Source organism: Saimiri boliviensis, chromosome 17, assembly GCF_048565385.1.
Source record: "Saimiri boliviensis isolate mSaiBol1 chromosome 17, mSaiBol1.pri, whole genome shotgun sequence".
Taxonomy (NCBI): Eukaryota; Metazoa; Chordata; class Mammalia; order Primates; family Cebidae; genus Saimiri; species Saimiri boliviensis.
In genome coordinates, this window is record NC_133465.1 from 6878655 (window position 1) to 6885595 (window position 6941).

The following is a 6941-nucleotide window of genomic DNA, read 5'->3' on the forward strand; positions in this document are numbered from 1 at the left end:
GGGTGCTCGCCCTGTCTCACAGTGGCCCACGTTGACGTCTGCTTTTTCCTCCCTCTGGTCAGGTCCAACCACCTGCAGGGGCAAGAAGAGGAGCGTGGGCAAGGGCTCGGCCCTCCGTGCCCCCTCCGCGGGCTTTTCATCATGCCCACTGCAATTTCGCTGGTGAGATCTTCCTTAATGTTAAGTGTTGTGCAGGAGCAACCCGGAGTATCTGACACTGGGTTTTTTTGTTTGTTTTTGTTTTTGTTTTTGTTTTTTTTTAGATGGAGTCTTGCTCTGTCGCACAGGCTGGAGTGCAGTGGTGCGATCTAGACCCAGTGCAACCTCCACCTCCCGGGTTCAAGCGATTCTCCTGTCTCAGCCTCCCGAGTAGTCGGGACTACAGGAACCCACCACCACGCCCAGTTAATTTTTTGCATTTTTAGTAGAGATGGATTTTCGACATGTTGGCCAGGCTGGTTTCGAACTCCTGAGCTCTGAAAGCGCTGGTATTATAGGAGTGAGACACCACGCCCGGCCTAGGAACGGTTTATTTTCTGATACCCACTCCTCTTGCAACAAAATAATTTTTAGTAATACTCATTAAATGAAGCAAGTCATAATAATGGCCAGAAAAGAAATATATTAAAAGTTACCTTTTATTGAACTTTATGTATAATCATGCCAGTAGAGAAATAACAATAAAAAAGTAATATACAAAAGAAAAGTAGAATGGATGAATACTTTTAAATTATGTGAATGCATTTTAAATAAAGGCGGAAAACTACATACATATTTGTAGTTCTAATATTTAATATGTCATTACATTTTCTATCTTCGCGATTCATTCATTAGTGTTAAAATGAACGTTGCAAATTTAGAAGAACAAACTAGATCTTAAATTATTCAAATTCAGTAAAATAGTTCATGTATGAAGCAAAATTTGCACTTAAAAATCGAGTTTTGTGTTTTCATCTTTACAATCACTGCGCCGTCATTGTTTGTATCAAACAAACTGTTTAAATGCAAGAATCTGCTGTGCTGCCAGGGGCAGGAGGCGCGTGTTGCACCAAAGCCCACTCAGGGGACTCCGAGCCAACAGCCTTCGCTCTCAGAGGGAACACGCTCAGCAGAGCGAGCCGCTGTACGACTGGGAATTCTCCCAGCCGACTTGCACGTGGAGGAGCGTGCTTCTTAAAGGATAATCAATACAAGGGCATTAACTTGAAGCTTCCACTTATTATGAAAGCCCAATGGTAATCAGAGCAATCGTTTAGAATCTAGACCGACACAGGACTTCTGTGGGGAGTAGGATTTGAGCTCTGAAATTAGGTAAATTGCCCCTGCGTGGTGATCGGCATAAGCAGCCTGAGCTTTTGTCTGCGTTGTTGTTACTTCTTATAAACTCCCTACAGATGACGCATGGAGGCAGACGGCTTCTTCTGCCCTGTCCTTGGTACTGGCATTTGTCCCTTCGATTACCTTTGCTAAGTGACGAGCTGGGAGGCTTTCATGTCCTTCCATACCCTCCCTCCACCCCGCCTTCAACACACTTCGGGTCCCTAGGGAGAGGGAAGAGGCGAGCACTGGGCTCTGAGCACCTGGAGGTGGAAAGGAACAGCTCATGGGCTGTACTGGGATGAGCCCAGCCCGTCCGGGGTCCTAGTGGGCAGGGTCACAGTCTTTGGGGTCTATGCATGATATCCCTTCAGCAGCAGCCCAGGGAACTCCAAATCCTTCCACGGCTTCCCAGGCCCTGCAGGACCTGTTCAGCCTCCGCCCTCACCCCTTCCACCACCCTTCCTCCGCACACCAGCTTCATCCCCCGAAGGCTTCGGATGCACCGTGTTCCCAGCACCTCTCGGGCTTTGCGCGTGTTCCCTTTGCCTGATTAATTTCTACTCATCTTCCCAACTGAGCCACATCATTACCTCTTCCAGGCAGCCTTCCCTCGCCCCTTTCCTGTTCACTTTCCAGATATGTTCTGAATTAGCTGCCCCTCTTTATGTCTGAAGGTGCCTCTTCCAGGCAGCCTTCCCTCATCCCTTCCCTGTTCACTCCCCAAATATGATCTGAATTAGATGGCCCCCTTATGTCTGCGGGGCACGCACTGTGCTGTACTGAAGGCATGCTGTCACCACGTCCATCTCCTGGACCGGCCACTTAGCCCCAGCCCTGGTCTTGTTCACAGCTGCATACATAGTATCCAGAACAGGGTTGGCCCGGGGCCAGTGCTCAGAAATATCTGTGAAACATGAGTGAACCACATCCCAGACTAACTCTGCGAGTCCACACACCCTTTTTCACCCTGGAAAAAGAAGGAACATCCGCTTGCCTCCCCAAATCCCCAATCCTCTTTTTTCTCCAGAGGGCAGTTCAGCCACTCCCAGGGTTTTGATGTTGATAAACTAAGTGGGTGGGGTGGGGCAGGAGTGGGGTTGCCACCCTGTGGCGACGTAGAGAGAGAAGAACCTTAGGGTGGGTACCAGGTGGGTCTTGAGGCCACCCCCAGTGCAAGGCTGGCCAGGTGAGTGGTTAGAGGGGTGCTGTCCAAGGGAGGTGAGGATGGACAGCCCACTGGGCATAGAGGTCACCTGCTAGGGACATCACTTGGGACACCTCCCAGGGCTGGGCATTTGGGAAGCCCAGCTCCCTTCAAGGCCTGTGTGAACTCTTCCCTCAATAAGTGGAGTCCAGCACCCACTGCTGGGCCTGGGCCCGGCTCCCTGCAAGTCTAGGGCCCAGGTGGACCTCAGGGGCTGGGGAGTCACGTGGGAGAGCCCTTCCCCAGAAAGGGAAATGGGCACAAGAAATGTCCAACACTGAGCCGCGCGGGAGGAAAGGTTTGTAATGGGACCCATCAGAAAGACCGCTCTCGGGGTGACAGGAGAACACAAGGCTGCATGGAGACTGGGAAGGAAGGGGACAGAGAAGGTAGAGGTGTCTTTAGGGCCCTGACCAGGCAGCCCTATGGTTGCTGCTATCCCTCCCTACCTGGTGGCTGTGGGAGTGTGAGGCGTTGGGAGATTTGGCACCACTGGTCCCATAAGCATCCAGTCCCCTCTGCTGCAGCTGCTCCTGAGGAAAGGGGCCCTGCAGGGACTTGCACAGTTTGGCACCTGCCACTTTTCCTCTCCAGTGTCCACCCCTCACCCTCTATTCCTCTGTCCTCTGAACCCACTGGCGTTCAGTCTCCAAAATGGGCCTGTCTCCTTCCTGCTTTGGGTCATAACCAGGAAGGGTCTTCCATCTGTCTGCCTGGCCAAATCCCATTAATCCTCCCGGTCTCATCCACAGGGAGCTTTTGCGTCCCACCTCCATAGGCTGGGCTCTCCCACTCCTTATTTTGTATTTTGTTACTCCCTTCCTAGAGAGTAACATCATGAAACACATATCTCTATGGTCAGATTTGACTGAGCTTCAGTCTCTGCAGGTCTGTGAGTGTCACCAAAAAAGGTGTGCCCCTGTTTTGATGCTCCCTGTAACCGCATGACCCTCTGCAATGCCTGGCAGGGCTGAATACGTCTTTGCAGAATGAAAGCATTTGCTGTCACCTTGCCTGTCATGGCTCTTGAGTCGGGGAATGGATTGTGCCTGTACATCCATCAGGATCTGGTGCCTTTTCTCAGGGACATTGTTCTTCTGGGACCAGGCCAGCCCTGGGTCAGTGGATGCTGTGGCAGGCCTGGCCCTGCCTGGGCAGAATCCAGAACCTAGACCATAAGGAAGCTTTCCTTCCTGGGCCTCTTTCAACTGCAATATCCAAGATCCTCCCCACCTGCCCACCCTCCCCTGCCCCAGCTCAAAACCTCAAGCTTCTGTAACTACTTTCACAAGAACCGTCCATGGTGGAGCTGCTGGCCACAGGTCTGATTAGATCTCTTTATCTGCTTAACTCCAACGGCCCCCACGGACGCAGCAGGGACTGGCCAGAGCTTGGGGCCGGAGGGGCCTGCTTCTGCTCCCAGGGCTTTCTAAGAATGAGGTCCTTGGCCCTATTTTCATAAGAATACTGAGGGTGTGCAGAAGGAAAAGTTCTGGCTCAAACTGCAGTGACCCCACACTGTACCAGAGGCTGAGGCAGGCCAAGAGTTTGTGCACGTGTGTGCACGTATATATGTATACATGTGTACATGTGTGGTCCAGAGCTGAGGACTCTCCTGACCAAGGAAGCTCTCAGTCCTCGGCCTTTAGCAAAGCTGAAGAAAATGTAGTCTGGGGACTTGTAAAGCTGACCTGGGAGTCTGTCACCACTTCTGACTGTGTGACTTTGAGCAAGAACTTGGCCTTTCTGATCTGTTAGTAAAATCACTAAAGGACAAGCAGAAGATTGTGTGCGTGTGTGTGGGGGGGGTGGGCAGGAGGGCCCTCTGGTGAGCACTTGGGAGGTGCACAGGTCCAGGCTAGAGGCCCCGCTGAGGGCAGGCGTCTGTCCCTTCTCTCCTCCCTCCTGCCTTGGCCTGATGTGAGAGTTTGTCCCAGGCCCTGCCCTTGGGAGCTCCTAGTCTGACATCCTCCATCAGAGTTGGAGCTCCCAAGGGCAGGGCCTGGGACATGGGAGGGGTTTGTGGGCCTGCAGAAGAGACAGATCTTGCTTTGGATCAATGAAGTAATGAGTGGGAAGGCTCACTGGGGCATGTGAGCCGTGGGGCACTGCCAGTGTGACTGGCACCCTGGTAGTGCTGGACTTTAGCAGGAGAGGGCACGGCTGACCGGGGCGATTCCTTGCCCCTTGCCCTTTGCCATCTGCCAGCCCAGTGCCCTGTGCTTTACCACTCTGGCTTGAGTCCTTGTAGCAACCCTCTGAGGCTGGGGCTGCTAACTGGGACTTGTTTGATCATTGAGGCAGAGAAGAAAGAATGCGTCATGGTCTTGAAGCCAGGAAAGGGATCTCAAACTGGGACTAGTTCTAAACCAAGCTCCCAGATGTGACCCAATGGAGGGCCACCTCCTCCCACAGGATGGGAGGATGCCTCAGGCCTGAGCAGGGCAAGGCAGGCCTGGTGTACCCAGCATGGGTACTGTTATTGAGTGGAGTCTGACAGGTGGCGCTGGCTGCATCAATTGTACTGACTCTGCAGCTGGCCAAGAGGGGCTTCCCGGGACGCCGCCTGGGTAAGGTGCGTGGGCTGGTTGCTCCTATTCTGAGGATAGAAGCTACTCAGGAGTTGGGGGAGAAGGGAAGGCGGAGGAACACAGAAAAGGCAGGGGCTGAGATGCCTGAAAGGGAGGGCGGCACCCTCCCCTAACCTCCCTTGACTGGCACTTTTTTTTTTTTTTTTACAGTGATACAAGTGGGCTAGGGATGGCCATTGGCTGCTTTCAGAGGGTGAAATGCAACCAACTGACCAACACCCTCTGTCCATCCACACGTTTAGTCCATCCAGATTTACAACAGAGGTTCTAAGTTAACACACTGGTGGATAATTAACGTGGTTAAAAGAGTGGTTATATGAATGAGGAAAGCTTTAGTTTCTGGGCCAAGAGGAAACACTGTTAACATGTAATTCCCCTTTGATCTCTCACAGAGAGGGTCACCAGCATGAAGTTTACATGAGTAAAGGGAGTGGAGACCAAGGAATGTGGGGTAAATACACTTAAAGTGGAAAAGGCCTTGGATCGTCTCCCTTTCCTACGCTAACGTTAATGAGGCGGCTGCCTTCAGCACGCCTCAATAAAACCTTTTGACCTTCCAAAAGATTTCAGATTACAGTCTATCACTTTTCCTAATAATATCTTGCCAGCCACCCCGAGTGAATATCAACAGGCAGGACTTTGGAAAGAGATGGGACTCATTTCACCTAGGCAACTGGCCTAGATATATGTGGCCCTTATATCCAGTACCAGGGCTGAAGAGTGACCTCACATTGATGCTGGGCCCAGCAATGCGTCACAGTCTGCCTGCGGTCAGGGCCCAGGCAAAAGCAGGGAAACACCACCTATTTGCCGAGCCAAGTGATATGTTACAATGCTTTTTTCGGCAGAACGAAAGAAGGAGAATCACACCACCTTGGTGCAGTGCTGAGTCATGTGTCACAATGCACTGAGTGCAAAGCCGGGATAGCAGACGGGAGCCACGTTGTTGACATGACAGACCTAGATACAAGACACAATTCTCTTTGTAGGCAGGATTCAGACAGATAATTCAGACCACCTGGGTGATGGTCCCGTTTAGCTATCAAAGCATTTTTTGGAGGCAGAGCCAAGGAAGGTGTTTTGTCTTGCTTAGGTGCTTTTTCCACATACGGCACAATTTCATCAGCGGTCTTGGCCTGTAAGCAGGAACAAGGCAGGAGAGTCACATCACCTGGATGCTGAGCCAGCGGCACAGTATAATCTCATTTGTAGGCAGGGTCAGGGTGGGGGCTGGTCCAGTAAGATGTCACAATCCTTATTATGCCCAGGATTCTGGATCTTGAGCTTTGAATACATTATAATCTCCACTGCAGGCAGGACCGAGTCAGAAGAGTCCTATCAGCTGGGTACAGCCTCAAGTACTATGGCACTGTGTCCACTAGGTTTTGCACTCAGTGATACGTCACAATTTCTTTAGTGGGCAGGACCATTTCACAGCCTCCGGATGCTCTGCCACCCTCCCTGTGGATCTCCCAGTACCTGCAGGTTATAGGATAACAGGGACTGTGGTAGAGTCACTGAGGAGCTCCTGGAACAGAAGAGATGGAACAGTGGAGCACATTTTTTTATGAGGATGTTTCCCACCGCAGTGGTGATGTAGACACACAGGAACATTAAAAATAGGAAATGCTGGAGCTTCCAAGTCTGTGAGAGCCCCAGGAAGACAAAATCTGATACCCACGTGAGGTTCTCTGGTTCCATGATGTCTTCTCCATACACCTAAAGAAAATGAACCACAGACACAGATGCATGAAGTCACTACTTTCCCTTTCAGGGCTCAGGGGCCCAAAACCAAGGTTTTGGATTCATATGACGGACATCTTTAT